Below are 9,366 nucleotides of genomic sequence, written 5' to 3' on the forward strand. Positions count from 1 at the left end.
TATAAGATACCTTTGTTCTGGTGTGACTTGGTTGAAAAGGTATTTCCAGGGAAGAAGAAAACTGAGTATGTTGAGAGGTTTTAGTTGCAGATGTACTCTTGGCAAGGAAGAAGAGTCAGGCGTTTTTATTTTCAGGGAGGAAGAAAACTGAGTATGTTGAAGGGTTTGGTTCCAGATGCATTTGGCAAGGAAGAAGAGCCAGGCCTTTTGGATGTGTGCCTTGCCATGGAGGATGAAGGTCGAACTATATAGGAAGTTCTCGATAGCAAATGGCAGTGTGGATGTGGCCTTGTCACCCATGCTTGTCGGCCAAAAGAGTGGTAGTTGGAATAATGGACTTCACACGTTTTCAAATTTGTTAGTGATTTCTGACAAAGTTGCACGTGATAGCCGAAAGCTGAGACTGCATCTGAAAAGTGTTGACGGACTTTACGCAGGAAAATCCGGGTTTTGAAATTCGAAGAGTGGTGTCTCTTCGATTTTTTTTTAACAAGTGGTTGTGTTGCCTCTTTTTTTTTTAAGAGGTGTCAATTGCATTCGACATGCACATTTTGAAGATTGCCCGCCCTTGAAAAATTGTCTTTGTTGTATTCCTGAGATTTTATTCCCTCAAACTCTTTTCTTTTACCATTTTTGAAAATGGCTAACCCGTCTAACATTTGCTTAGATTTGAGTCTCAGCAGTGACACGGGTGCACCGTGTCAGGGTAATATATGGCGCCCGTCCTTCTTTTCTTCTAATGGCCCTCTTACAGTTGAAGACTCTGTGATGAGGGATGCAACGACAGCTACGGTTATAGCTAGGAACCTCATCACTCCTAGAGATAATAGGATACTTTCATGACGGTCCGATAAGTTAGCTGTTCAAGATTCCCAGGCTCTCAGTGTCCAGTGTGCGAACTCTGTTTCCAACATGGGCCAACGCTTACTTGCTCGGGCTCGCCTGGTTGAATCATTGACAGCTGAGGTGGCAGCTCTTAGTCAAGAGATCAGACAGCTCAAGCGCGAAAATAGAGAGTTGCATATGCTTGCAAATAGTTATTCGACGGGCATAAAGAGGAAGCTTGATCGGCTGCTGGACTCCGAAGGTCGGATTCAAAGTGACCATCGGAAGTTTGTGGATGTATTCCAGAGGCATTTTTTGCCTTCGTCATCTGGAGTTCGACCAAGTATTGAGGCTCCAAATAAGCTATCTTCAGTGCCTCTATCTTTTAGGGTTCCGCCGAGTACTAAGACTCCAAGTACTGAGGTTTCACATAAGTGACATTTGTGAAGGCTCCCTTTTTGTTTCACGCACTTGTAATGTCTTAGAGATATCAATGGACATGCTTTATTTTATTCAGTATGTTGTGCTAAAACGTATATCTGACTAAGATGTGTTACTTCCTTTTTCTTTTTTTTTCTTTTTTTTAAATGGTGTCTGATGCACCCATTTCTTTTTAGATAGTGATTAGTGCACCCATTTCCTTTTAGATGGTGACTAGTGCATCATTCTGTTGCCACCACCCATTTCCTTTTTCTTTCTTGACTTGCTAACAGTAGCTTGCACCTTCTTTTTGCGTGTGTGTACATGTTCTGATGATGAGTATGGTACATTGACACTGCTGGATCCCTTGATGGATGCTTGAATTTGCATAAGATATCATTCCTCTTTAGAAAAAATGTGAGCTCCACCTTTGAATTGGCATGCGTGAACTCACGTCAAATGTGTTGATGGGTCACTTTTGAACATGTGCCTTTGTCCTGCAGCTTAATCCCACCTACAATCCTTCACATGGTGCCATACACTATTCTTGAAATCTTCATATTATTTTTTTTTTGTTTTTGTCAGCCAACACCTTCCCTTTTTGTTCTATATATCCCTACAGGGTGTAGGGAGAAATGCAGAGGAGCTTGGAGTAGTAAGAGGCTAGGCATGGAGCAGGGAGGCAAGTAGGTGTGAGTTGAAAAGCTTTGGTTTTGTTAATCACATTCACAGGCAGCAACAAAGGCAAGTATATGTAAGTTGATACATTTTGGTTTTGTTATCATATTCCAAGGCAACAGCCATGGTGGAGGTACAGAGGCAGCTAGAGCTTGAGGCAGAGTGTAAGGTGTCGAGCTTCATGACCGACTAGTCGTTCGACGGCGGTTATTGAAGTTATTCGCTGATTTTGATCATGGTGGCCTGAATGACGAGCTCGAGGTGGTGCAAGGTGTCGAGCTTTATGACCGGCTAGTCGTTTGATGGTGGTCACTGAAGTTGGTGGAGATGGGAGAGGACAAATTCCACGGAGGCAAAGATCATGATGAAGTAGGTGAGCTTGATGGGATCCTTGTCTTTCTTCACTATCTTATGGATCTTCTGCAGGGATTGTCCACCTGTGACCATGTACAAAATGTTGACACCAACTTCGCACATGAGCTACTGAGGCACCACAATCCAGAGGCCAAGCTTTTCACCGAAGGCGTGTTACCCTAGCTTATGGTACCTATCGAACCGCTTGCCGGGAACCATTTCATGCATCTTAACCATTTGCCACAACGTGAACAAAGTGATCACCCATGAGGGCACCATTACAACACATCCTGGACCCCATCCGAGATTGGACATTGGAAAGGGAAGACCTAGGACACCAGCTCCAACCATGGAATTGACATTGTGGAAAGCTGCGTACCACCAATTTGCATTCCTTGACGAAGTAATTGGAAGCCAATCATTTATTTCCTTATGCTTCCTTGCCTTTTCATCATCAATGATTTGTGACTGCTTCTCCGGTCTCTCGTCCACATTGTCGAGGTTGGAAGAATTTTCGTCAGTTAGAGCTTGAATTACCATAGTTGCAGGATTAGCTAAGGCTTGGCTTCCATACTTATTTGCTCATTTGTTGCTTTAGCTTCCATGGCAGGTTGTGCCCCGCTGGTTGAGCTGCAGATCTCGTACATGAAACAGTTTGTAGCAAGCAGAGTCGTCGACAATGGTTACGGCTCAAGCTTCATCTCTGCCACCACGTCAGCCTCTTCACTAACCATCACAGGGCAACGGGAAGGAGAATAGAAGGAGCTTGATGGATCTGGTCCAAACTCGCCGGAGTTGCAGGGGTCGGGTCTGGTCACCATCGGCAGTTATGGGTCATCGCGGACAAAGTTGTTGGACTACCGTTACTGTTTGCTACAATGGACACTGCTCGCTGCGGAGGGGAGTGTCGCTCATTGTTGATGGGCCCGTCGTGTTTCTTGCTATTGACGGCCTCATTTTGCACCACAACTGGCTCGGTTGGCTCGATTCTGACTACGGTGGAGTAAGCAGCAGCTCGAATTTTGATTGTCGATGAGGACGAGGACGGACGGGGCAGATGGTGTCGGTGATAAAGAACCACCTCGTACCCGCCCCGAACCTACATTACTCATCCCGACCTACGGTTCTTATATCTGTTTGCCCACCCCTAATTTGACCATGTATAGCCGGGCCCCTATTTTCCAAATAGGGCCGGTCACTCCCCTATAAATAGCCCTATTCTCCTGCTATAATTCTAAGTCATTCTCTACCCACAAATTCCTAAACACATTCTCTTTCAAATTCTAACTTTGGCATCGAAGATTCTTTGGCCAAAGCCCCTTCCCTCATTCATCGTGGGCGCGTGAGGCTTTTGGCCTTAATCTTAGGTGTTATTATTTTGCAGGTGCATTTTTGTCAAAGGTTAAGACGGCGGAAATTTGCATCCACACACACCTTTGTTAATTTTTGTCCTTTGATCTTCTTCAATTCATTACATTCAAGAATCGAAAATTGATGGGTGTGTGAGAAGTAAAAAAGGGTGTCGATAATACACCCCAAAATTTATCAAACAAGAGTGGCGGGGCATTAACTTTTTATGAAAAATTTAGTATTTAGATGATTATATCATAAAAACATAACTTGTTTAAGAGTTTTAATAAAAAGGAAAGATCGAAAAAAAATTTAAGTTCATAACTCAAAACTATTACCATGAAATTTTCCTTTCAATGTAATTGGATCTTCTTCTAAATGAATTTCCTTTTCAAAATTATTACATGAACTCAACAAAAAAGGAATTAATTTTTATATGATAAAACATAAGGCTAATTAGTTTGAAAGCTAATTATAATATGGACCTTCATTTATATGGTAAAACAAAGGAGGTTTAAGTTTGAAAAAAAACTAGAAGGCCTTTTTTTTTAGAGTAAATTACATAGTAGCCCCTCAGGTTTGAGGTCAATTACAACCCCATACAACAACTTTAAAACATTTCACTTTCATACATCCAGTACCATTTTATTTCAAAATAACACCTTCGTTAGATTTTCCATCCATTAGTCTGTTAAATGCTGACGTGGCTGCCACATTTGTGTTGATGAGGCTGCCACGTGGCAAAAAAAATAATTTTTTTATTTTTTTATTTTTTTTAATCTAATCTTCTAAATATTAAAAAAAAAAAAAACTTGAAAACGCAGAAACCCCCCCACCTCTCTTCTTCCTCTCTGTTTCTTCTTCTCCGCCCACTCTTTCTTTTCTCCCTCTCTGCTCTCTGCTATCCTTTTTCACTTTTTCTTCAGCCTTCCTCCCCTCTCTCTCTCTCTTCTCGGTGCGGCATCGTTCCGTGGTTTGAGATTAACCATTCAAAAATCAGAACTTTGACCGCATTCGTAAGCACCCCAAACCCACCAACCAAGCACTGAAAAAATTCAAAATTTGAATACATACCTCGTTGTTAGAGCCGACGAGAGGAGCACTGGGTCCGGGTTTTTTGGGGGGGGGGGAGAGGGGAGAGGTATCGGATCTGGGTTTGTTTGGGGGGGGGAAGTTTTCTGGGTTTGGTTGCAGATTTTTTGGGGGTGGATGTTTCCAGGTTTGGGTCGGGGGGGAAGAAGAGAGGTTGCGGCGCGCCGGGGGGGGGGGGGTATGTGGGTTTGTATGCAGAGAGCAGAGAGGGAGAAAAGAAGAGGTTTCGGATCTGGGTTTGTTTGGGGGGGGGGGGGAAGTTTTCTGGGTTTGGTTGCAGATTTTTTGGGGGTGGATGTTTCCAGGTTTGCTTGCGGCGTCGGGAGGGAAGAAGAGAGGTTGCGGCACGTGGGGGGGGGTATGTGGGTTTGTATGCAGAGAGCAGAGAAAGAGAAAAGAAAGAGTGGTTGGTGTTTTTCTGTGTTGGGCGGAGAAGAAGAAACAGATAGAGGGAGAAGAGGCGTGGGGTGGGTTTCTGCGATTTCAAGTTTTTTTTTTTTTTTTTTTTTAATATTTAGAAGATTAGATTAAAAAAAAATATTTTTTTGCCACGTGGCAGCCTCATCAGCACAAATGTGGCAGCCACGTCAGCATTTAACAGACTAATGGATGGAAAATCTAACGGAGGTGTTATTTTGAAATAAAATGGTACTGGATGTATGAAAGTGAAATGTTTTAAAGTTGTTGTATGAGGTTGTAATTGACCTCAAACCTGAGGGGCTACTATGTAATTTAGTTTTTTTTTTATGGGTAAACAACTAGAAGGCTTTTAACATCAATGATTTTCAAACCCAGGGGCCCGTGGAACTCTCAAACTCCACTTACCAGTGCACTACAAGCTATTTATTGGAAACACTAACAATACATATACATTATCAAATTTCAGGATAGGCCGAGGTCATTATTGATCTCCATGTGGCTTCGCCACTGATGTAATATGTTATTGTTTTCAATTAAAAAAAATACAGTGAACACACAATTAGCATTAATTTTGACTATAGTTAAATAAAATGAGACGTTGCAAGCTAGTAGGAGAGTGGTGAGCATCTACCAAAGTTAATGGCGGTACTTAGTTGTGGTTTTGTAGCCCTAATGATGTGTTTTCCTCTAAAAGGACAATGCAAAACGCAGACTCCGGCTCCCAAAACAACTCGGAAAACTAACAGTTGTAAAATAAAATTACATAAATCTCGAGCACACCAACGTTTGAAGTAGACACGCAACAAACAAATCAAGCAACAAAATCCAACTCTCACTCCCAATTACTACGAGTCTATGAGAGGAAACATTTTGCATCTTTCGACAAGATAAATGCCAAAATTTTTGTGTTAATATCTCTACTCAAAGTCCGCTTCATTTCCCAATTACACAACTCCAAAATATACCTTCCAGAAAGCAGTAATCAAAAATAATAATTTATCCATCTAAAAAAATCAAAATCAAATAAATTAAAATAAATAAATACTAATAAACACTAGGATGAAGTGATGAATAAACAACTTTGTTCAAATGTCTTCCCGTAAGCCACACCAGCGTCCTCCTTGCAAAAGATGGTGGATTTGCTTGTGAATCCAAACTGTTACAGCTAACATTCTCCTCATCACAACCCACTTCACTCCCTCCATTTTCCTACCTCCCAATTTCAATCTCTGAAATTGTCCTCCTACTCTCACTCCCAACATTCTTGGCCTTCGCTCCCTCCCCTGCCGCCACCGCACTCTGGTGCACTGGAAACCGAAACGAAAAGGCCCTTCGTGACGAATCTGCCGCCCCATTTGGCTTCTCCTTCTTCCCCATAAGCCAAATCTTCGATATGGAGAAGCTCTCCCGCATGCTCCTCCCAATGCCATTACTGCCATTGCCATTAGTACAACTAGCGCCAGTACTAGTTCCTTGAGTTTCAAGGCTTCCAATTGCTTCGACCCCACTAAACTTGAATTCTCTCCTCGACTCACAATCGCATTCCGACATTGCTTGCCTTTTCATCGAGGCTCTAATCGGTACTCGCAATCCAGATTTGTCATCCATCACATACGCAAATGAGCCCATAGAAAAGCACCTCCTTGAATCCACATTGCTGTCACTACTCCCCTCACCCCCACTATCCACATTTCTGAACTTCCCAAGCTTCACAGGCACTACCTTTTTCCCGGAATCCACCATCACCGCCGTGTTAGCCTCATTTTTCGCCACAATTTCGCAAGATTTGTATGACAACCCCAATTCCATGTCTCCATGAAAACCCAGATGGGAAGTGAGTCCATCTCTATCAGAGACCATCTCTCTGGAGCTGTCACTCCCAGATTCAAGAACAAAAACAATGGGTGAGCAGCCATTGCTGCGTGAGAAATCAGGGAGCAAAGTAGCTCTACAGAGAGGGCAACTGGAGTGAGACAAGAGCCAAGTGTCAATGCACTTCATGTGGAAGGCATGGCTGCATTTGGGGAGCAATCTGAGGTTATCCTCAGCCTCAAACTCACACAAACAGACAGCACAATCAAAAGGGTTTTTCAATCCAATGATGGCTTTGTAGTAGAAGACAGGGAGGGCGTCTATGAAGGACTGGTCGACGCCTGCATCATGGAGGCGGAACAGTTGCTGCAGTTGCCCTTGGAGAACTGTCACACTCTCCAAGTCCTCTGAATCTCTGGCTGGAGGCCTCAGGAGGAATCTAACAAGGAGGTGGAGCAGCACAGCAACAAAGAAAACAATGGCTACTATTATGACTATTAGCAGTATGCTTGGACTGACTTTGTTCCCAAAACTCAAACTATTTGATTGGAGATTTGGGGGTGGGGGAGGAAGCTGAGGAACAAAGTATGGTGGGAACGTGGGAATTGAAGAAACCCCATTTTCTTTGATTTCAAGGAGCTTCCACATCCATACCATTTTTTGTTTTTGTTTTTTCCAAGGACAAAAGGTTGGGTTTGGAACAATGAGCTCCCCAAGATAGCAGCTTTGAGCTTCAGGCAGCTAACCGAAGAACCCCATCTGGTATGCAAAGTTGGAAACAAGTCCGACTCCAAAACATCCAAACCCCAGAAAGTTATTTAGGCTTGGTGTCATGTGTTGCAAATTGAAATATTGAGAGAGAGAGAGAGAGAGAGAGAGAGAGAGAGAGAGAGAGAGGAGAGAGGAAATATTGAATGTGAAAGATGGAAATAAATGGTGACACAGGTGAGATTTGAAAAGCCAATAAATCCACCAACCTGCAAAGTTATAAATGGCACATTAGGCAGTCACTCACATTATTTAATTTAAAATTTTTAGAACATGAAATCATGGTCTTCATCAAATGCAAGGCTCTTCTTCTTTTACTTGTTCTGGTTGACTACAAACCAAACCTGCATCAACCCCAATGCAGCTTAACTGGAAATAATGCTAGAAGTCTTCACAAAGTTGTGTGAAACTATAATTCTTAAATGGATTTTCTTTATTTGGTTAACATATTTTAATAACCTTTGTTATGGGCAATACTTAGATATACAAGACAAATTTGCTAAACTAAATGATATAGAAGTTAATGATTGGATTATGATTTAAGCATTGATAAACATGCCCATTCCTATTGGTAACACATAATTTAATTAGCAAATTTTGTCTAAAATTTAGTTTTCCTAACATTACCTATTTTGTTATTTCTGATCTCATTCTTTCAATTCTATTCAATCATCTCCTATTTGAAGACTGTAAGTCCCTCTTCAATAATGTGATTTCTTTTAGCTTTTTGGTTGAAGATTTATCGTGGCAATCTTAAAATTAAATGTGGTCTATAGTTTTTAACTGGAGATAACCTAGGTTGATAAATACATTAATAATGGATCACCTTTTTTTTCCTAGGTAATGGACAAGAAAGATAGAGTATTTGCTAAGTAGATCAAACCTGCAAACTAAATTATATGTCATTAATAAAAAATAAGTACGTTCAACATTTAAGTAATAATCTAATCTTAAACTTTTATTTCATTTAGTTTACCGCACAGTAACCTCTCTAGTAGTATTCAAAATGATAAATGTGATAAAAAGTTAAAAAGTCAGAAGAAAGATAGGTACAAACAATAGTACGTTTTGGAAATATTAGAAGGGGGAGCTTAGGATTTTGTGTATTTTAGTGATGTCGAGTGAGTGGAGAGTTCTACGATGGACCCCCAAAGGCCAAAAAAAACAAAACAAAAAAACAAAAGGAAAGTGACATTTTTGCTTAACTTTTATTTGTGGATTTTGGTAATGGCTTTTGTGCCGCTTAATGTTAAGTCAATGAGACTTTCACCAACGCAAAGATTTAAGATTTCAAAATTTAGTACCGTATTTTTAATTATTCATCTATAGAATGAAGTTCGTAAAAAGAATCTACAAAATGAAATTAGACAGTTTTTTTCCAACGGTAAAGAACTTATAATTCCCACCACAACTTTATAATTTGTTAACTTTTATATTTTGTTTTTTTTTTGTTTGTTACTAATTTTGGAATTAGTTTATATATATCTTGTTTAATTTTTATGAACATTTTGATGTAAAAATTTTCAAATTTCGAAACAAAAATTTGGTAGTAAAATATGAGAAAATTGATTTTTTTTTTTTATGGATTACTGAACAAATGGATGGGTATAGAGTTTTGGTGTTGGATCTGATTTGAATTAATTAATA

The 9,366-nt window shown here is 40.6% G+C and overlaps 2 pseudogenes; both read right to left on the reverse strand.

Annotated features, from left to right (window-relative positions):
- Window positions 1-2,232: 2,232 nt before the first annotated feature.
- Window positions 2,233-2,819, reverse strand: LOC126609279 (lysine histidine transporter 1-like; annotated as a pseudogene).
- A 3,212-nt stretch (window positions 2,820-6,031) lies between these two features.
- On the reverse strand, window positions 6,032-7,841 carry LOC126607163 (RING-H2 finger protein ATL13-like; annotated as a pseudogene).
- Window positions 7,842-9,366: the final 1,525 nt, after the last annotated feature.

The sequence above is a fragment of the Malus sylvestris genome, chromosome 16 (assembly GCF_916048215.2).
Source record: "Malus sylvestris chromosome 16, drMalSylv7.2, whole genome shotgun sequence".
NCBI lineage: Eukaryota > Viridiplantae > Streptophyta > Magnoliopsida > Rosales > Rosaceae > Malus > Malus sylvestris.